The sequence below is a fragment of the Heterocephalus glaber genome, unplaced genomic scaffold, assembly GCF_053883595.1.
Source record: "Heterocephalus glaber isolate CG9 unplaced genomic scaffold, H.glaber_assembly_v1.0 deba00001600, whole genome shotgun sequence".
Lineage (NCBI taxonomy): Eukaryota > Metazoa > Chordata > Mammalia > Rodentia > Bathyergidae > Heterocephalus > Heterocephalus glaber.
The window spans coordinates 18,013,634-18,037,199 of record NW_028258372.1 but is presented as its reverse complement, the minus strand read 5'-3'; the positions used below and the strand labels follow the sequence as shown (position 1 = coordinate 18,037,199).

Below are 23,566 nucleotides of genomic sequence, written 5' to 3'. Positions count from 1 at the left end.
CTAGATGTAGGTAATTTATTTAGGGCTATGATCCTTGACTCCAAAAGGGAATGAGTGGGGAAACTGAGACAGAGAAAGGGAATAAGCCAGAATATGTATTAACTGAGGGAGTTACCAGTGCAGACTGCTGAGGTTTAAACTACTGGGAACCCTCCAGGAAACTATGTAGAATGTACCTTAGAAATGCTTCACCAAGGGACTGGGAAACTGATCAGGAGGTGGATATGCTTGTGAGCTGAGCACGATCCTAGAGGACTGAAGAAATCCCTCAAGCAGATAAGCAGTGAGATATGAGCACATGAGATAGGCACTGTTATACGTGTCAGAGTGCACAAGACCTGTCCACCACAGCTTCAAAACTCAGAGGTGATCTGAGAGGTTATGGTGTGTGTGTGACTGTGGATATCCAGAGCATCCACTGCTTGCTGTTCATTACAGGAATAGTTCATTCATTCAACATTTTCAACATTTGTTGCATACTTACTATGTACAAGGAACAGTCCTCCTCAGGCTGATAATATCTAGATGATTTTTTTTTAAGGCAGGGTGAGAACCAAATTGTGAAGAAAGTGAGCTGAGATGGCAAGTGGTCTACTGCCCAGAATGAAAACACGCCTCACAGGGCCAGGGAATACATGCTGGGGATTAAGGTGCTGTGTAGCAGCCATGAGCAAGATGTTTCTTTCACATTGCACAAGACCAGCTAGAGTCCTGACAGTTTCAGTCAACGTGAGGTCATCTCTCTCTTGCAACTTTGTTTCCTCCTCATAGCCTCCTAGCAGCCTGCACCCATACTTGCCCTGCAAGCTCTGAATCCTTGCTCATTCCCCTTCTGCTTTTTCTTCTCCTTTACAAACCTCCCATTTCATTGTATCCCAATGTGCGTGTGTCTTGCCGGCCTCCCAGCTTTCACCCTTTTCCCCACTGTAATGTACAGCATTCTTCTTATCACTGTTTAGTTCCCCAGCTACACAGTTCATCCTGTTCAGGGCCAATTTTAGGACTCTCTTTTATGACTTCTGCATTTGAGGATTGCCTTATATTACCAATGATGAATGATATAATAAGTAAGCAGAATCTCAGTTAAAATACTCATCAATCATGTTTGAAAGCACAAAGTCTGATCTTAAACTCAGTAGGTCTATAAATTAAAAATACAGTCTGTGTCCAAGGGTTCCTCACCCATGAATTTAACCAGCCCAAGGTTTAAAATATTTGAGGAAAAATTATATCTGTATTAAACATGTACAGATATTTCTTGTCGTTTTCCCCTAAACAGTACTATGATATTTTATTTAAGGGACCTCAGCATCTAGTGTACATAGCTTTTGTTATCTGAGGGAAATCCTACAGCCATCTCCCACAGACACTAAAGAATGGCTGCAAGGGTTCTCACTGTCCACAGGCTTCTGCCCTAATCTAGATGAGGCCCTATTTGTCAGTTTCATATCAGTTTAGCCTACAATTCCTGTTTTTTGGCCCGGTCATACTACCTTGGCCTGATAGACAGTGCAGTGGGGTCATGGGGCTTTCAGAAGGAAGGAGGCCTCTGCCACAGGCCACAGTGAGTGTGCTTGTTCTGACGGCAGCCTCTTTCGGATTATCTAGATTCCAGAACAGAGATCCAGAGCTGAGGTCCTTAGAGTGCCACAGCTCCTGTATGGACCAAGCAAGTGTTTCACCTCCAGGCACCTGCTTTGCATGCCAGACTCTCCCACCTGGGTGTGGGAGCAGGTGGGACATGAGCCACAGCCTTCCTCACAGGGCTTGTGTTCAGTGGAAAGTGCAGGCTTGCTCTTCCTGCTTTGGGTCCTTTTCCCTCTCTGTCTTGCCTGGTTTTTGATAGTAAAAGTTAATGTTATAATTAAGCAATTACTTTAGCAAATTTTCTTTGGGGATTTTCTCTCCATCAGTTTTGGCAATGGTAGGTTCTCTGGTCTCAAGAGAAAGCCCCTGAGAAGTACATCTGAAGTGTTTTCACTTCCCCTCACCTACAGTTGTAGTCTTAAATATTGTTTTCAACACTAACAATTGATAAAGAAGCCACCGCATGTTCATAGCTTATATAAGCAGGGAGGACTGTATCTGCTTTTCTCTGCAGGAGGAGAAAGAAGCACTGTTGATGGCTGCTTCCTAAGCCCTTGCTCCTGAACATCATGGGCTACTGGGTGTCTAGACAGATTAATCGGAGACAGTGAGGATGATGGGTGTAATTTCACATACTCAAGTAGGGGCATGCTGTGCTGGAATGTAGAGTATGCCTGAAAAATGTACCTGTTGGAGATACTGGTTTTATTGTCTTGTACATTCTGTTTCATATGCAAAACACATATGGAGTCAGAGATGGGATGGAAGAGAGTTCATGAAAGGGAAAAGAGGAGGAAAAATAAACTTTGAAAATTCTGGTTGCCATGACAACATAATGAGCTCCAAAAGTGGCATCTCTGAACCAGTTTTGCATGGGAAGGCAGGGGAGCCCAGAAGGAAAAGCATTAAAATAATAAAAATAATAAAACAGTGATTGTGAAACAAAAGACACATCTGGAGAGGCTGTTAGCACTTCTTGCCACTGTCTGGGGACCTGGCCTGTCAGAGCTGCTTGCTGTTGTCAGGCTGAAATGCTTTTTACAGCCTCCAGGGCTCTGGACAATGCGCAGCTAAGGAAATCTGACAAAGAGACCCTGTGCATTGTACGAAGCACATTATGCTGGAGAGCTCTCTGGAGGCCAGGATTTCTTCCTGCTCTGTTTCTCCTTTTCTGTCTACCACTGCCTTTTCTTCTTTTCAGCTGTGCTCCCTTCAGTAAGTTGCTCTACAGCCCTGGTGACTGTGTGTGCTGTCTCTCTTCCCATAACAGTTTAGGACATGGAGTTCCTGTTGTGGGTGCTCTTACAATCTAAAGCCTTTCTCTTCAGTGAGTTATCCCAGAGCTTTATGGGGCCAGTGTAAAAGAAAGAAGCATTTGGAAGTGTAAAATGTGAAAGCTGAGAAGGATTTGTAGGTAATGTTGCTTTATCATACAAATTGAAAGCCACACCCAAAGCAGATTAGAATCCTTTGCTCCTAAAACATGCATTTAACAAAGATATCCTTTGATACTCCCTTGTGCCTTTACAAATAGTGTTCATTTTTCCTTTCAGAATGGCCATGGACACCACTATACTACATCCCGCCATAACATAATCAGTGTTTATATAACATTTTGAACCAATCCATCGGGTTAACACACTTGTTCTTAGAAATGGTTGAATTTGGGGATCTTACTGCCACCTTGTGCTTGCTCGATATTGGTACCCACTAATTTGTGTTTTGTATACTAATATCTCTCCTACCAAGCACAGTGTCTGGCACACAGCAATTAATCTATTTTTGTTGAATGAATGAGTGAGTGTTTCATGCCTGCAGAAGTGTCAGGCCCACCTTATGTGTGCTCTGGCTTCACTCTAACAAATGGTTCTTTGGCAATAATCCATATCAAGTTCCATAGATAATGTATGTGTGAACTGACATCCAGCAACTCTCTCTAAATCACCAAATCATTGAATTAGTTCTTTTTGGCAGCAAAGATTAGATCTATTAATTTTCTAGCTTCTTTTAGATATATGTTAAATGGTTAATACTTACATAATGAGTCCTATACCTTAGAACCATTTATTAGTAGAAAATTTCCTTTTCCCTGCCTTCATGTTTCCATGTAAAGAAACTTCCTCAGGAAATGCTTCCAAACCTATGTCCCCACCTTCCTTTCATTCCTTCTCACTCCCACTAGGTGAAATTAGAGGACTGGGTACAGTTGGTCCTCTGTACCTACAAATTCTAAATCTGAGGATTCAGCCAATCTCTGATGGAAAATATTTGGGCACCTATGTTGAATAGATACAGGCTATTTTTCTTGTCATTAATTCTTAAATAATATAGTATAGCAACAGTTTTCATAGTATTTACAGTATATTAGGTATTATAATAATCTAGAGATGATTTAAAGTATGCAGAAGGATGTGTGTTGGTTAAATGCAAATACTGTGCTACTTTGTCCAGGGGGCTTGAGCAATTGTGGAGTTTGGTATGCACAGGGGTCCACAGATGGTGAGGGCTGACTTGTGCTCCCCTCTGCCTCTTTCTCCTTCTCTGAAATGACCTGGCTTCCAGGTGCAGAGGTCCTGTCCTCCTTTTTGCTCTTAGCCTCAGGGATAGCTCCATGTAACAGCAGGCCTGGGCTTGCGTGGTTGTGCCAATGACAGGGTGGTTCAAAACTGTGGGGTAAGCATTACTAATGCCATGGTGTTCAACAAGCTTTATCAGAAATAAAACTGATATTTTTATATTTATTTATCTCTCTCCTGTATATCCTGTTTTTTAGTTGGTCCATCAGGAGGAGAATCAAAAGAAAATTATATATGGAGCCACACTGTACTGTTATGCTTGATTAGAAAGTTGTCTTTTCCTTTAAACCTACCATTTTAGATGATATAATGCAGTCTCAGATACGGTTTTTGTCACATCCAAGGAATCCAGAAATTCCGGTATAGACACCTGAGATTTTTATAATGCAAAGAAATAAAAATTATCATTATAGCACACATAGCTAATATGTGACCTTCTGATCACCAAATATAAGAATATTCAACAAAATTAGAAACCTGATTTTTTCTCTTCCGGATTTGTGTCCTTCCCAGGAAGCAAATGTGCCACATTCACATTGGGCATCCCTGCTATGGATATCCTGGGATGGCAGATGTCATTGTGGTATCTATTGTGAGAGCAGCTTTGTGAAAGAGGTGGAATTTAAACTAGACTTTGAAAGGTGGCTAGAACTTAGCTAAGTCAAGGAATAGAGTGGAGTTGTGTCAGAGGAATTTTTTTTTTTTTTTTTTTTTTTTTTTGGTACTCGGGATCTAACTCGGGTCCTTCTGCTTACAAGGCAGGCAGCAGAACCACTGAGCTAAATCCCTGGCCCCAGAAGTATTTTAGATAGAGCAGCATAAGCACCAAATTAAGGCAGGCCTTAATTTACTTGTGGGATAGCAGTTGAGAGAGATGGAAACAAGGTTGACTTGGCTTGATCTAGCTTACTTGCGGAGGGCCACAAAACAGGGGATTTGTGTTTATCCTGCAGATGGTAGTTTCTGTGGGTGCTGGACCAAAGAAGCAGGATGACCGTGTGAGGCATGGCATTTTAGGCAGATTATGTTGCAGCCATGTTTTATAGGCAAGGACACCTGCCTGTCTAGATCTGCTGCTGCTTCCCCAGCCCTAATGTGGGAGCTCTGAGCTGGCCTAGTATGAAGACCATACTGTGCCCGTCTGTCAACTACTTGGGGCTGGAGCAGACATGCCTGGCACAGTGGTTAAGTTAGGCTGCCTTTAAGAGAAGACTGAGAGAACATTTATTCCACTCAAACTATGGCTCAGAGATTGCATATCAGTATGCAGATTTCAGGAGAAAGGGCTTTTCTCTGGTACATGAAAAACATCAGAAACAATAAAGTCACCATTCACCCGTAAGTCATAGCAAAAAGCTACATGTAATAACAATAATGACAGGCACTGTTTATGAATTGCTTACTGTCAAGACTTTTCTTACTGTGTTGCTACATCTCTAACATGTATGTATCTACTAAGATGAACATACTGAATAGATAATGGGATTTGAAAAGACCAGGGGCAAAAACAAACATACAGAGGCAACTCTGATTTGAAGGTTTTAGAAGACTCCATCACCGCAAGAGGGAGAGGTAATCTAGCTTAGTGATTTTGGATTCAAAGGTTCAAGCTGAATCCTAACTCTTCATTTAACTAGGTACATCACCATGGGCAAATTTTCCAGACTTTCTGAGCCTCGGCCTCTGAGTCTGTAAAATAGGAATGATAAGATTTTAGAGGTTTTTATTGTTAAATTAGAGAATAAAAACAAAGAACTTAGCACAGTGCCTGGTCCATAATAGATACTCGATAACATAAAACTTGTATTATTAAGGACCTCTTAAACTAGTCTCCTGTAAAATTTGAATTTTCTCTTAGCCACTTTATCTTGGACTTAAGGCTTTGTAAGAGACTCTAAATAAGTACAGATATTATATATACTGAATGTTGCACAATTTTTCCCTCATGCTTTTTAATACCTTTGAACAACTCATTTATCAACACCTACCAATGACAGAGCCCCCAAGAGGGTTATCTTGGCAGGATAGAATAATTTTAATAGCTCAAAAATAAAGCTGTAGGGGGCCAGGGATTTAGCTGGTTTTGCCACCTGCCTCACAAGAGCAAGGTCCCAAGTTCGATCCTTGGTACCAAAGCAAAAATAAAGCTGTAAAAAGTGGAGAGATCTGGGAAAAATTGAGGAATATTAGGAAAATGTATTGAATAACCATGGTATGTTGAGAAAAAATTTGGATATTTTCTGCTTAATCTTCACAACAACTTAGTAAGTAAGATAGACTGTGCTCCCCCCTGAAGTACTGATGGGGAGGTATGGACAGCAGGAGCTTAGGTGCTTGCCCAGGGATACGGATAAGAAAGTGGAAGGTCAGAATTTTAACTAAGGTTCCTCTTGATTCAAAGCCTGTGTGCTTTGTCTGACACACAGCTGCCCTCCTGGAAATGCACAGAGCACCAATGCCCGTTGGAAGGTGCCAAGCTCAGGGGACCACAGGACAAGACCATGGGTGCCAGCCAGGGAGCCCAGTATAAACATGTTAAACAGGGAAGTGGAGGGAAAAAAATATCTTGCAGACCTTTATTTCCAGTCCCTTTAGGGCTGGCTTGGTCTAGGGCTGGAGCAGGGGACAAGCAAGGAAACTAAGCCCCTGCCCATACTCTCAAGGTGCGTGTCCATCAGGACAGTGCTATAGGGATTGGGGTTCCGTGAGGGGCTCCTCAGTTCCCTCACTATCAAAGAAAAGAGTGGACTGGTGAGCTTAGGGAAGGCAGGACCACCTGTTATTGGCCACCAAAGAGTGTAGAATTAACAGATGCATATCCAAGCAGGAATCAAAGTGAGCACCATACCGATGTTCTGAAGTTGAGTCAACAGTTTCAGGAGTTAGACAAAGAGCAATACTTGTTATACTGGCAGGAGAAGGAAGATTCAAAATGGGGATTCAGAAGATGGTCCTGGAAGTATTCCTTGAGCAGAGAACTGACTTTTAATGTGGTCCCTGTGTCCTTGTGACAGTGGAATGGACATTTTTAAGGATCCAGGTCTGATATGCATCTTCCAGCCATCAGGGGGAAAGATGTCACTTGGGGTGAGAGCACAAGCTAAGGATGTGACAACCACATGGGCTGAGTGAGTGAAAACTGCCTCAGGGAGGAATGTGTGGGCTGCTAACCACCAGGGCCAGGAGAGGCAAGAACTGTGTGTTCTGCCAGCGCCTGTTCTCAACTTCATACAAAGCCCCACCCAGCCGACCCTGCTCCTGATGCTTGTGCCTCCACAAAGGAAAAGCTTTCTGAGAGTGGTGTTTACACTTTGCTAGGCACAGGATCACTGATCCAAAAACTTCACCACTCCCTGTGCCTGTCCCCTGTCACCTTTAGTGAATCTGCATTGCCCAGTCAGTGGGCTCTTTCAGTTAGGAAGCTCTGTCGCCTCTTTGAAGCACTTGAAAATGTTGACTTCAGTGACCTCCTTTCTATGTTCCTAACCAGTGATGGCAAACCTTTTAGAGCTTTCATTGATACAAACAGCCCACTGTGGCACACCTGCCATAGGTTCACCACCACCATTGTTCCAAGCCTTAGCCAACAGCTTAGGCCATAATGCTGTGGGAGACCATTTGGGCTCTGTAACAGGACTCCGTAGACTGGGTGCCTGATAAGCAATAGATATCTGTTTCTCCTAGTTCTGGAGGCTGGAAATCTGAGATCAAGGCAGTGGCAGAATAGGCACCTGGTTCATGGATGACTATCTTTTTGCTTGTGAAGACAAGACAGAGCGGGTGAATGAATATTAGGGGTCATATGGGCACTAATTCCATTGTTGATGACTCTACTCTTCTGCCCTAATCACCTCTCAAAGGCCCTACCTCCTACTGCTACTATCTTGAGGGTTTGGATTTTAACATAGAAATTTTGGAGGGACACATACATTCAGCAGTCACTGAAGCTGCAGGGTCCTAGTAACTTTCCAGAGGCCACTCAATAGAGACTCCACTATCCTACGGAGACTCCACTGTCCTGTGAAACCCCCACCTGAGCAAGCATGTCCATGGTTGCCCAGGGGGGAAGAAAAAGCAGAGAGAGAGAGAGAGAGAGAGAGAGAGAGAGAGAGAGAGAGAGAAAGTGACCCTAAGTGCATCAAGGCTGCTGCGCTGCATTATATTCTCCCCATTCTCCCATAGTTCATGAGCTGGGACAGGTCACATGGCCGTGCCTAACATCAAAGGGTGGGGTGGGAAAAAACAGCTGAGGAGAACAGGATATGATCTTTTCCTGTAAGTTCTATAGGAGCATTGTTTCCCCACAGGGAGCCATTCTGAGCATTATCGCCCTACTCTTCACATGAAGTCTCATTTACCACCACAGCTGTAAGCCTTCTGTGTCCTTGTGAGCTTTGGCTTTACAGCTCCAAGCCTTGCCTCTCCATATTTGATCTGAATGATTTACTTCAAGCTTACCATACCATAATCCAAATTTCCTATACCAAAACCTCCACCTCTTCTCTCTACTGACTCACCCATCTCGCCATCTTGGGGGGCTTTGGAGTTCCTGGCTCTTATGTAGTCTGTGAATGGCATCTTATTCTGTACATATCTGTTGATCTTCCCATCCTTCTGTCTATTTTCAGTGTCCTTGATTGTATCACACCCAGGTTCCTGCCGTAGCCTACCAAATGGTGTCTTCTTCTCATCTGTAATTTTTGGCACAAATATAGCTAATTTCTCAAAAATAGATCTAATCATGTTACTCCCTTATGTAAAACTTTTTGAGGATTTCCTGCAACCCCCAGAATAAAGTAAATCACATCAAATTCTGAGAAAATGGGACTGTATTTGAATAGAATGAGACAAGATCTGTACCTGTTCATCAAAACTTCATTGACTCTTGGTTTTCCAATTAGTGATGGGAAAATAATACCTGCCTCACAGGGTTGCTTTATATTTTGAACCTGTCACATGTCTGCCCTCTGGTCAGCTGAGACTCTGGGCAAGTCATTCTCACATTTGCTCTAGAATCTTGGCCAGTGGGCTGGCCACCCTCTGACTCATCACCACCACGTGCTCTCCTCCTTACCTACTCCACTGCAGACACACTTTCTGTCACTGTGGCAGGGGCTAAAGAGAACTATAGAGATTCTTTCCCTATCAATGAAGTATTTGACCTTAAACATATTTACCTCAGCTGGTCATATAGTCTCTTCCAATATTAAACCCAAGAGGCAAAGAGTCAAAACTATTGTGGGCATAGCATTAATGACTGTCCTGTTATGTTGTGGCAGATACTCATATTCTTGCCCTTGGGATCACCTGTGCTCAGTAAAACTCTGATACTTGGACTTCAAAAGACCATGGTTCAATCAACCTCATCAGGTTTTTGGGGTTTTTTTAGCTTTCTTCAAAAGAGGGTGTGGCATACAATAATTTTAAGAACATCAATGACCTCTACTGGAAACCCCTGAAAGCCAAGCAGTTCTCCTCATGCTTTTGCCCCCACCTCCTCTGTGGTCTTAGCAACTCAAGCAGAGAGGGCGGCAGCTTGACCTCCTCAAAAGGAGGAGGATTGAGGTTTGCCTGTAACGATGTCACATTTTCTGAGAGAGGTGAGTCCGCCATATGAGAGACAGCAGATATGGCAAGAAATTTTTCTAAAACCAAAGCAGTTATCACCAGCACCTGATTGCTGTGGACCAGAAGCTTGAGCAGATCCCAGACTCAGTTTTATGGGCCACAAAACAGAGCACACAAGGCTCCAATATCTGAAGTTCTTATTTGTAAAAACTGAAGATTATATTTAACTATCTCTTGCAGCATTTCTTTCAACACTGTGGCCTAGCACCATGAGTGTGGGCCTAAAGTGATTACCATGTGTTTTAGTCCCAGCTGACTACCTTCTTATGTACGAAGCACCTGCCTCTTCTTCTGAGTTAGCCTACCTGTCAGACATCCTTCACCTTGAAGCAAGGGGCTCTGTGTTGTCTATATTTCCCTTTCACTCTGAGTGGTCTTACTGAGCAAGTGATTGTGTGGTTCAAGGATGGGCACCAATTACTGAAAACCCCTGAAATGTCACCAGAAACCTCTGCAGTAGGCTCCAGTCTCCTGCTCAGTGTACAATGCAAGCCTGAGGAAAAAAACCCTAAAAGACAGAACTAGGAGAGACAGAAAGCAGGGAGCCAGAACATCCAATGCCAGTGCAACCAATAAAGGCACTGGCCAGTCCAAGCTACAGATTTTTATTAGTAATCAATTGGGGTAAAGGCAAGCTATGTGCAATGGCAAAGCTATGTGAGAAAATGCACAGTCATGCAGTTTCTATGGAAATTAATGGAGACAAGGCTTGTAAAGGAAAAAGACAAAGCATTCTCAAATTAGGAACAGAATAGACAAAATATATGGTTGTAATTAGAGCATTGTCCTTCTAGTTAAGAAAGTTTTAGTGTGGGAATGGAATTTGGGTGCAAGTTACTCTGACGTCAGCACATAGGCTTCAGCTGGACTCACTTCTCGGAGCAAACCAATTTTGGGGTAACTCTTCACAGCCTGCACTGCTTGCAGTGTGCTTTGGTCATAATCAATATTGCAGTCTCCCACAGACCTCAAGACAAGAATGGATACTCCAAGATGCTCTAACTAGAAGGCATACAAACCAACTATACTCATCGCAGGTGAGGAAGCTGAGGGACCTAGAAGGATGTGACATACCCACCTTGCTGCTTTGGCATCTTGGCCTCAGCATGGCCACTCTTGAACTCTCATGATTCCTCCCAGAAAATCCCACCATCCATCCTGTATTTTCTCAGGCATTTGTATCTCCATTCATTCTCTATGTACCCTTCAAGATGTAACACCTTCCCTAATTCATTCCTTAGAATTAGAGGCACTCTTCTCCCCATTCATCCATGTCTCATTTACAGCATATGCTATTTTTTACTGGATTACTTCTCTGTCTCCTTGGAAGATTAGATATACTTGAATATAGCAATGACATCTTCTGCATCTTGTATTTTCCATCTAGCAGGTGATTTAGTGGCACTGAATGAATCTGTGTTTGGATGACTGGACTCAACGAATTCCTACAGCCACACAAACAGGCAGTGGCAAAGTTCATACTCAAACCCAGATCTTCTGATATGTTTTTTGAAATAGGCTCTCACTCTGTTACCCAGGCTGACTTTAAACTCCTGGATTAAAGTGACCCTCCTGTCTCACTCTTCAGAGTAACCTACACAATAGGCATGGACTACTATGCCTGACTAGTAGTAGTTTTTGTTCTAATCATTTTCTACTGCATTTTATTCAGTTTGCAGTTTTCCAGTCTCTTGCAAGATTGTATTCCATGCCCTTAATCTTGTCCTTAAGAGATTGTTTCTTATCAGATTTTCCTCCACTGGTCTTCATTAGGTTTGCCAACTAGCTTTGTCTGTTTCTCATTTGGTACGAGTATCACATTCTTATTCAAGATGGATATATATATATATATTTTTTGGTACTGGGAATCGAACTCAGGACCTTGACCTTGTGAGGCAGGCAGTGGAACCACTGAGCTAAATCCCTGGCCTTCAAGATGGATATTTTTAAATAAAGTATTTTTTAATCTAATTTTTTGCCTTTTTAGTGTAAATGCTACAGAAAATAAATAGGTTAATTCTAGTTTGCAATTTGACAGCTTTTGAATTAAAGGGTTCTAAATGGCTTTGGGAGCTTAATGTATTACAAAGACTGAATTACTCTTGAGATGCTCTGGATGAAAATATTTTGCAAACTGTAAAGCAACTTTCAAGTACTATGTGTAATGAGAACTAGGTTGGTGTGTAGTGGGTGCTAAATAAGAAGATGAACAAATGAAGAGTCCCTTCCCCTCCTAGAAACATGTACTTGTGCCTTTCTAGGTAGCACACAGTCCACTTTTAATTTTTTGCATGATTTTTTTTACATCTATTATTATTTGATAGATGTAAAAATATTATTTATTATTATATTATAATATTATTTATTATTTCCTCATAAGCTGTTTTGCAGTCACAGATTTTATATACCATGCTAATGAGTGCTATGTTAGGAGTGTAGGTACCTGTAACCTCTGGTAGGTTGAAGCAGGAGGACAAGTTTGAGCCCTGCTGGGCAATTTAGTGACTTAGTGAGTCTCTGTCTCTAAAACAATTTTTAAAGGTCTAGGAATGCAGCTCAGTGTGAAGGCTAGTGTTCAATCTCTAGTGCTGATGGATAGATAGGCAGACAGATAGATAGGGGCTGTGGGTAACTACTGAGTGCATTCTGCCTCTTATTAGCAACAGGCCCATTGTTCCATCTTCCTTGGTCAGTACCTTACTCCCAACCCCCACGACCAATCTCAGACCCTCTTGGGTGCCTGTTTTTTACTTCTGGAAGGGTCCCAGATTTTTCTTGTACTCAGATTGCCATGTTTTGAATAGATGGTTCCAGTTGTGAAAGTCATATCAGTAAACCCCTCTCTAGCAGATATTCTCAGTCCTGGCCTCATTTATTCTATAAATATAAACTTTCTATTATATGCCAAGTACTGTGTAAGTTTGGTGGGAAAAGGATAAATAGAGCTACTTTTAAGTGTCCCTCCCAAACTTTGTTTAGGAGACTTTTGGGTATAATTCACCAATATCCCATTGTTCCTTTATCCCTAGCTTCTTTCAGGTTATTCAAATGCTGTCACATATAACATGACCCTCTCTTACATATTCTTCACCCTTTGCATACCAGTTCTTTAAATTCAACTTCCTGGGAGCAGTCAAATGTGTCTAACAATGGGTTTCATTTTAGCTGGACCCATAGAGTGCTTAGGTTAGAAAGGCCCTTAAGTAGCATTTTGCAATTGAAATAAGGCTACCTTGTCCCTCAAGGGAAATTTGACCAGGGTCCCGCAATGGCAATTGGCTAGTCAAGTCACTGTGACAAGACAGTGCTCTTTGTCTATCTGTCCTGGTCAAATGAACTTTCTAATTTTTATTTTCATCCTTTTGGCCCTTTCTCTTCATTTGATGACAGGACCATGTTCTCCATCCCTCATTATATCCAATTACAGAGGCCAATATCAGCCAGGCTTCTAAGGTTTCAGGGTGTTTGTATTTCAGGCTCTCATGCAAGATGCGGGGGATTTTAAAATCTGCAGTAATATGCAGATGTGCAGTTTGGATCACTGATAATAGGAATTATAAAACCCTCCTAATCTAGTGAGGATATGTGTTCAGAGGCCAGGCCAAGAGATTTGCCCAGAATGGTGGTTTCTGGAAGCAGGCTTGTGAGTAAAGAGAGGTAAAGAGAGTCCTAATAAGACTACATCAAACATCTGGACTTTTTTATGGCTCACCTCAAAGAGAGATGGAGATCCTAGGTGACATGTGTGTTGCTAATTTTTATTGTTATACCTACTGGTATTATATGTAGGAGTTTTATTGTCTTCTCGACAAGAAAAATCCAATTGGCATGATTGGCAACATGGGATAGAGGGCAAGTTCATCAAGCTCTCCTCATAATTCACAGATTTTAAGAGAAGTGGCTTTCTTTGACGGGGGGAGTATACCTCTTCCCCTCTAGTGGCCAAGTGGGAGCTGAGACCCTGGAGTCAATGGGGCAGCAAGGGCTCAGGCAAGGACAAAAACAGGTGGTTCTCTCCCACCAACCTTGTCGGTCTTCTATTGGGATTTTCCTGCTACCTGTCTTGCCCTTTAATGTTCTTTTAATGAACTATGGAATCTATGACTCTTCATGCTCCACAAAGTCACTTAGGGTAAGAATTATAGCCCCGTCAGAAAGTCAAGATTGTATTTACTTATTTAAATAACTGTGGGGTAGGGGGATTGTCACCATATGCCTTGGGGGATGTGAAGCCCACTCCTCAGCTGGCTAGGGCATGACTCTTTGAGAGGATGTTTATAAGCACAACTCAGGAGGAGGGCATGCCTGAGGTTTTATTTAAGTGGATACAAGGCCAATGAATCTGAGAGCCCCACATCTGCATGTGGTAAGGGGGAAATAAAGATGGCTTGTGATTGCACCTAGGGTTTTTGAAAGAAGGGACATTGAGGCAGGTGTAAAACGATGCAGCTGACAGACATAATTTCTTGTACTGCAAGAAAAATTATATCTTGTTTGTGTTTTCATATTCTCCTATGATAGTATATAGTTTGTTATAGTACCAGAGTACCTTCATATATATTTTATTCTTTTATCTCTTCTATAACTTCAAGAAAAATTATTTCCTCATTTTTTAAAAAGTAAGGAACAGAAGCTTATTGATGACTTATGAAGAATCACCTACTAGAATATACCCAGATTGGTTCCTGAAGCCAGTTATTCTTTTGATCTTTTGCTTTTTCTCTTATTAGTTAGTGTATTTCACAACCATGAAGCATTGTGTTTCATAATTATGGTTCACTGACTTACAAAAAAAAAATACCAAAACCCTTTGTTTGAAGTATTGCATCTCTGCAAAAGAACTTATCACTGAGATCATACAGTAGTTATTTTTTTCTGTTTTAGCTTATTTTTATGTAGCTTAATATCCTCCGGGTTCATTCATGTTGTCACAGATGACAGAATTTTATTCTTTTGAGAGGCTGAATATTATTTTGTTTTATATATACCACATTTTACTTATCCATTTTTCCACTAATGGACTCTTAGGTTGATTCCATGTCTTGGTTATTATGTATAATGCTGCAATAAACATGGTAGTACAGATGTCTTTTTGATATATTAACCTCATTTCCTTTGGATACATACTTAATGGTGGGATTGCTGGATCATCTAGTAATTCTATTTTTAATTTTTTGAGGAACCTTGATAGTGTTTTCGTTTTTTTGTTTGTTTGTTTTTGGTACCAGGGATCGAACTCAGGTCCTTGCGCTTGCACAGCAGGCGACGAAACCACTGAGCTAAATCCCTGGCCCTTGATAGTGTTTTTTGTAATGACTAATTTGTGTTCTCACCAACAGTATATAGGGATTACCTTCAAATTTTTGCCAACACTTATCTTTGGTCTTTTTGATAATAATTGTCCTAACAGGTATGATGGGATGTCTCATTATGATTTTAATTTGCATTTCCCTGATGATTAGTGAGGTTGAACAGTTTTTCATATACTCGTTTGCCATTTATGTGTCTTCTTTTTTTTCTTTCTTCTTTTTATTTTCTGTACTGGAGATCAAACTTAGGACCTTGCGTTTGCAAGGCCTGCGTGGTGCCACTGAGCTAAATCCCCGGCTATATGTCTTCTTTTGAGAAATGTCTATCCTGATTATTTGTCCAATATTTTGTCAATTTAGTTGTTTTCTTGCTATTGAATTATTTGAGTACTTACATATTTTGAATATTAACCCCTTATGAGATATATAATTTGCATTTTTTTCCTATTCTGTAGATCATCTCTTCACTCAGGTGATTGATTTCTTTGCTGTGTGGAAGCTTTTTAGTTTGATTCACTAAATTTGTATGTTTTTGCTTTTACTGTTGGTACTTTTGGGGTCATAGTCAAAAACAATCATTGCCTAGGCCAGTGGTGGCCAACCTATGGCACATGTGCCACAGTGGACGCACAATGCACACAAGCCAAGTCACCATGTTGGTTTTCTTTTCTTTTTTTGGTACCGGGGATCGAACTCGGATCCTGGCGCTTGCGCAGCAGGTGGCGAAACCACTGAGCTAAATACCCGGCCCCCCATGTTGGTTTTCTAAACTGAAACCTCAGTATTCAGGTTTAATGGCGGTATTGGCACTTTGTGATGAATAAGTGGGTTTTGGGTTGCTATTTGGGCAGTTGGTCTCTCAAATGTTCACCATCACTAGCCTAGACTAATAATGTTAAGAAACTTTTCTCCTATTTTCTTTTAGTAGTTTTACAGTTGCCAATCTTAGATTCATATACTTAATACATTTGAAGTTGGTATTTGCATGCAGTATGAGAAGTGGGTCCAGCTTCATTCTTTTGCACATGAGTAGCCAGTTCTCCCAGCACTACTTAATGAGGAGACTACTTTTTCTCTATTGTGTGTTTTGGCCAGTTCTTCTTGAAGCCAGTTGTTGAGGATCAATTGACCATAAATGTGCAGTTTTATTTCTGGGCTCTGTATTCTCTTCCATTGTCCTGACTTCTATATATATATCTGTTTTTATGTTAGTACCATGCTGTTTAATTAATTAATTAATTGTGGTAGTGGGGATTGAACTCAGGTCCTTGCACTGAACTACATCCCCAGCTTCCCCCCTTTAAATTCTTGATTTTGAATGAGGGTCTTGCTAAGTTGCCCAGGCTGACGTTAAACTTGTGATCTTTCCTGCCTCAGTCTTTAGAATAGCTGACATTGCAGGCATGTGCCACTGTGCCCAACTACCATGCTATTTAGATTACTATAATGCAAATTTGAGTGCAGACAATATGATGCCTTTTTTTCCCTCAAGATTTATTTTACTCAAGGTCTTTTGTGGTTAGGATTATTTTTACTATTTCTGTGAGAAATGTTATTAGAATTTTGATGGGGATTGTATTGAATCTTTAGATTGGTTTGGGCAGTAGGGACATTTTAATAGTATTAACTCTCCGAATCCATGAACACAGAATATCTTTCTATGTATTTGTCTCTCCGGTTTTTTCATCAATGTTTTATAGTATTCAGCAAATTTGTTTCTATGTTTTGCTGTTACTGTAAATGGAATATTTTTCTTGATTTCTTTTTCAGATGTGTATAAAAAAAGCTATTATTTTTGTATATTGATTTTAACCTGCAACATTACTAAATTTTAGTATTTAGTTTTTATTGTGAGGTTTGGAGTTTTCTGTGTATACAATCATGTCTTCTACAAATGAAAACAATTGTATTCCTTACTTTCCAATTGGATAAATTTGTTTCTTTATCTTATCTAATCACTCTAGTACTATAATGAATGGAAATGGCAAGAGTAGGTATATTTGTCTTGTTCCTGATTTGCAAGGGAAAGCTTTCAGCCTCTCACTTTTGAGTGTAATGCTAGCTATGGACTCCTCGTATGTAGATTTTATTATATTGAAGTATATTCCTTTCATACCTAATTTGTTAGAAGCTTTTATCATTAGAGGATATTGAATTTTGTCTAATACTACTTCTTTATCTGTTAAGATGCTCATATGATTTTTACCCTTCATTCTGCTAATGTAGTGTATCACATTTATTAATTTGTATGTGTTAAACCACCCTTAAATCCCAGGAATAAATCTCACTTGATCATGGTGAAGGATCCTTTTAACATGCTGTTGAATTCAGGATTCTAGTATTATATGGGGTATTTTCACTGCTCTCTCACATTCTCTGTTTTTTGCCTATTCATTACTCCCTCTCTTCAACCACAGGCGACTACTGATCATTTTACTATCTCCATGATTTTGTTTATTTCAAAATGTCACGCAGTTGAAATCGTCCAGTAGGTAGCTGCCTTAGTTCATTGTCTGTTGCTCTAACACAGTGATGGCAAATCTAGACACTGAGTACACATACTGCAACCAAAAACTCACTTATCTATCGCAAAGTGCCAACGCTGCAGTTAAACCAGAATACTAAGGTTTTAGTTTAGAAGAGACAACTTATGTACTTGGCTCACATGCTGACAGATAGGGCTGTGTGTGCCTGCTGTGGCATACATGCCATAGGTTCACCACTGCTGTCTAACAGAACATCTGGGACTGGATACCGTAATTTATAGAGGAAAGAAGTTTATTTATCCCATAGTTCTGGAACTTGGAAGTCCTAAATCAGGTGGCTGCTTACCTGGGCAAAGTCTTATTCTTTTTTTTTCATTAAGCTTATTGGTACATTTTAGGTATGCAATACAGTTACATTCAACATGTAATGATGAAAACATCATTACATGATGTACCTTGGTTCTTAATTTTTCCCCATTCCCCTGCCCTCCCTTAAGCCCCTCCACACTTCCCTATTTACAAAGATGCAAAGTCTTATTCTTGTCAGAATGTAGCTGAAAGAAGGGCAAGCAAGCATATACAAAAGAGTCAAACCACAGGAGCGGTGACATAGCTTTATACCAACCTGTTCTTGCAATAACTAATCCAGTCCTGAGAAACTGAGGATTCAGTCACCACCACAAGAATTAACCTAGTCCTTCAAGAAAGGCATTAATCCCTCTTACTTATCTAATCACCTCTTAAATACTTCTACCAGTCCCACCACAATGACAGTCAGACTTCAATATGAGTTTCAGAAGAACACGACACTCACACTGCCTTTACAAATTGGCTTCTTTCACTTAGTAATATGCATTTATGATTCCTCCATGTCTTTTCATGGCTTAATAGCTCATTTATTTTTAGTGCTGAATAATAGCTCATTTATTTTTACTGCAGTGGTCTGGATGTGCCTCAGGTTTTTTTGTTTTTTAATCTATTCACCTACTGAAGGACATCTTGGTTGCTCCCAAGTTTTAGCACTTATGAGTAAAGCTGTTATAAACATCCATGTGCATGTTTTTATGTAGAAATGAGTTTTCAACTTCTTTGGGTAAATGCCAAAGAATATAATTGCTGCGTCATATGATAAAAATATTTAGTGTATAAGAAACTGCCTTACTGCCTTCTAAAACAGTTGTACCATTTTGTATTCCCACCAGCAATGGATGAGAGATCATATTACTCCACATTCTCATCACAATTTAGTTTGGTCAGTCCTCCAGATTTTGGCCATTCCAAGAGACACGCATTGTTGTTTTAATTTGTTTCCTCATGATAAATGATGTGAAGAATCTTTTCATATTTTGGGTATCAGTCCTTTATCAGATATATGTTTTGCAAATATTTTCTCTTAATTGGTGGCTTGCCTTCTCATTCCCTTGACATTATCTTTTGCAGAGCAATTTTTAATTATAATAAAGTCCATCTTATCAATTTTGTGTGTGTATCATGTTTTTGGTGTTGTATCTAAAAAGCCATCTCTACACCCAAGGCCATCTCAATTCGTCTGGTCTTCTAGGATTTTTATATTGAAGTTTGTTACCTTATCTCATTTTTGCTGCTATGACAAAATACCACAGACTAGGTAACTTTTAAATAGTATAAGTTTATTTCTCAGTCCTGGAGGAGTAGAGCTCCAAGTTCAAAGTGCCAACAGATTTGGTGTCTGGTGAGGGATCTCTGCTTCCAAGATGATGTCTTGTTGCAGCATCCTCACAAGACAGAAGGGCAAAAAAGGCCAAGAGGTATGAATGCTGTTCTTACACGGCAGAAGAAGTGGAAGAAGGATAGGGCCCCAGCTAATTCCCTCAGGATCTACTAGGAGGTTTCTAATCCTGTTCATGAGAATGGAGCACTAAGGGCCCAATCACCTCCTAATGGCCCTGCTTCTTACTCTTTTGCACTGGGGATTAAGTTTCAAGGTGAATTTTGAAAGGTATACTCACATCTAACCATAGCATCTATGTTCTATTTTGAGTTAATTTGTATGAAGGTTGTAAGGTCCATGTCTAGACTAATTTTTTCATAGGCAGAAGTCCAGTTTTCATACCATTTGTTGAAAATACCTTCCTTGCTCTGTTGTGTTATCTTTGTTCCTTGTCAAATATCAGTTGCCTATATTTATGTGATCTATTTCTGGGCTCTCTACTCTATTGCCTTAATCTGTCTGCCTGTAATAACACCACTGTGTTTTTATTACTATAGATTCACATTAAATCTTGTAGTTGGTTCTCTAACTCTGTTCTTCTTTAATACTGAATTAGCTATTCTGGATCTTGTGCTTTACTATACAACATTTAGAATTAGTTTTGCCAATAGCCACAATTTACTTGCTATAATTTTGGTTGTGATTATATTGAATCTATGTATCAAGTTTCAAAGAAATGACATCTTGACAATATTAAACTGATAAGAACAGATACTACACTTGATCTTAGCCAAAAGACCAGGAAGTAGTTGTCAATATTGAATCTTCCTATCTATGAACATGGAATATCTATCCATTTATTTAGTTCTTTTATTTTATTCATTAGTTTTGTAGTTTTCTTTGTACAGGCTTTGTATATATTTTGTTAGATTTTTAGCTAAGTATTTTATTTTTTAAGATGCTAACTTAGATGGTGCAAACTTTCATTTGTTCATTGATGGTATATAGGAAAACAATTGACTTATGTATTAACTTGTATTTTATAACCTTTCTATGATTGGTTATTAATTCCAGGAATTCTTTGGTTAGTTCTTTTGGATTTTCACTGTGTGTGTAAGTGTGTGTAAAATAGGGGTATATCATTTATAATTTTGTGCCAATAAATTTAATGGCTTAAAAAAAACAGCAAGTTCCTTGAAAACTGCCAAAACTCACACAAGAAATTCAAAATCTAAATAAACTCATATCTATTAAACAAATTAATTTCCTAATCTAAAGCTTTTCCACAAAGAAAACTCCAAGGCACATTATTTTACTCATCAATTTTACCAAACATTAAGCAAGAAGTAATAAAGATCTTTCAAAAACTTCTTTAAGATGTAAAGAGGGGTGGAATACTTCCCAACTCATTTGATGTGGCCAGCATAACCTCAATACTTAAAGTTGACAAATATGCCATAAGAAAAGAAAACCACATAATAATACCCATCATGCTCTAGATGCAAACTTCCATGACAAAATATTGTCGACCAAATCTGGCAGAATGTAAAAGATAATACATTTTTACCAAGTGATATTTAATCCATGAATACAAGGTTGGTTTAACATTTGAAAACCAATCAGTGTAATATGCTGCATTAGTGGAATATAAGGAAAAAAGCTTTTAACATCTCAACATATGCAGAAAAAGAATTTAACAAAATTCAATAGTTCTGCATAGAAAAGACTCAGTAAATTAATAATAGAAGGGAGCTTTTCCAGTTTTACAAAAGGGCATCTATTAAAAAAACCCTATAGCCAGCATCATACTTAATAATGAAAGGTTATAAAATATTAATTCCTTTTCCCCTATAATCTAGATATGATCAAGAACTTACCATTTCTTTTTAATATTGTTATATAAATCTGAGCCATTTTAATAAAGCAAGGAAAAGAGATAAAAGACATATAAATTGGAAAGGAAGAAACAAAAACACAATTTTTCATAGTTAATATGATTGTATATATATTTTTTCTATCATTTAACTTTTTAAAATTCTTCGGTTGGTACATTTTAGGTATACAATACATTTACATTTATCATTGGGTGCTTATACCTGTACATGATGTATCTTGGTTCTTATTTTTTCCTCATTACCTGTGCACCCTTCACCCCCTCCACATTTCCCTATTTACATAGACTTCATTTCCATTTTTTTTTTCTTTTCTCATAATTTTTCCTTTGCCTTCTTTTCTTTCCTCTTCCCCTCCCACCACCCCTATGCCTTTGGACCTTTTCTTCCTATTTCAAATTATCAATTATTCATTTTAATCATTTTAATCCGTATTATTTTGAAAATCTAACAGAGAACTCTGTAAACTGAATCTTAGTAAGTGAATTCAACAAGGTCATTGGATATAAGGTCAACATACAAAAATCATTATTTGTGTTATATACTTATATACTTGCAGTGATCAAGTGGAATTTCAATTTAAATGGACTAAAAGTAAATTTTAAACGTAACAGAAAAAATGAAATATCTAGGAATAAATGTGACAAAAGATTTTAAGACCATTATACTGAAAACTACCAGAATATTGCTGAAATAAGTCCTAAAACTGAAGGGACATGCCACTTTTGTGGACTGAAAGACATAATACTGTTAAGACATTCATTGTCCCTAAAATTCTAGCCAGCTATTTAGAAGAAATACACAAGATGATTATAAAATTGATGTAAAAGTTCAAGGATTTAGAGAAGCCAGAATAATCTTGAAGAACCAGTGCAAAGTCATAAGATTTGTATAACTTTTAAAAAAATATTTACTGTAACGTTTCTATAATCCAGGTGCTGTGGTACCAATGTAAGGATAGATAAATAGATACAAGGAGTAGAACAGAGACCTCTCATATTTGATTTTTGACAGAAGTGCAAAACCAATGAGGAAAAGAAAGTCTTTGTTAAAAAATTTTCCTAGATCTCGTGTATCTTCATATGAGGGGGAGAAAAAGAAATCTAGACTCTTATTTCTCTCTGTAGATAAAAGTTAATTTGAGAATATCTTTGAAAAACTCAGAATAAAAAAATATTTATTGGAAAAAATTCAGAAGCACAGATAATGAGACCAAGACAACAGATAACTTGGACTTTGTCATAATAAAGAAATCTGCTTATAAAAATACTTTTAAGAAAATGAATACAGCCGAGGATTTAGCTCAGTGGTTTCGCCACCTGCTATGCAGGTGCAAGGACCCGAGTTCAATCCCCAGTACCAAAAAAAATAAAAGAAAATGAATACAGATAAGACACAGACTAGGAGAAAATATTTATGTAATATATATCTAGTTTTTGTATTTTTTAACTTAGATATTTCTATCACTTTTCTGTAGCCTTGGGAATTCATTAATTAGTATACTTTTTATAATTTATCAGTACCTGGATGTTTTGTGTGACAGGCATTTCAAAAATACTAATGAATCAGCCAGAAGTAGAAGTTGGGTCTTTGAATTTTCTGATTTGCCTTCTCTGTAAAATACAACCATTTTCTGAGAAGCATTAGACAAAAATGTAGTTACAGTATTGTAGGTACTACCTCACTTCACAATTAACTAGAATTATGTAGCCAAATCCTATGTACCTTTTCCTTCAGATGTAAAGTGTGTACTTACTAAGGTAAGGAGTCACTGCTAAATGAAACAATGAACTATTGGAAAGGAGTGGTTAAATCTCTAAAGTAAAGCAACAAGTAAACCTTTGGAAAATATGTTGGTATTGTAAATCACCCCAAATGTTATCGGGGCTCTGGCTATGCATGTGTGTGTACAGTATATGTCTATATGTGTGCATGGGTATGTTCATAACTTCAGACAGCCGCATGTGTGTACTAAAAATATCTGCAGAACAGGTATATCTTCACATAAACACGAAGTCCTACTTTAACTTAAACTTAGAGTTCATTATACTGTTTGATTCAAAATATCTAAAAACCATGATCAGTAGCAGAGCATTCATTAGCAGAGCATGTTTACTGTGAAGAATACAGCTATTATTTATACTACTGAAAATTTATACTTTAAATGGGAATCCATTGATAGTAACCACTGTTTGATAATATAAGGGCAATATTAATTTCCTACTTCCTACACATGATGAGAACGTAAATTCAGTGCTTCTTTAGCTTCATCCCTCAGCTTCCTAAAGCAGAGTGAAGATGAGATGCCCAGCATGTGTTTCAAGGACTTTTATAACCTCAGGTCCTACCTACCCTTGCAGCTGAGTAGTGAGTGCTCACCTTTATAAAGGTGAGCAAC

The 23,566-nt window shown here is 39.0% G+C and overlaps 1 protein-coding gene and 1 pseudogene across 9 annotated transcripts in view; one reads left to right on the top strand and one right to left on the bottom strand.

The window, feature by feature from the left end:
* The window catches only part of Cacna1e (calcium voltage-gated channel subunit alpha1 E), a 485,327-nt gene that overhangs the window by 361,202 nt on the left and 100,559 nt on the right, over positions 1-23,566 (top strand). The window lies entirely within an intron of this gene.
* LOC147823120 (U2 spliceosomal RNA) lies at positions 19,969-20,086 on the bottom strand (annotated as a pseudogene).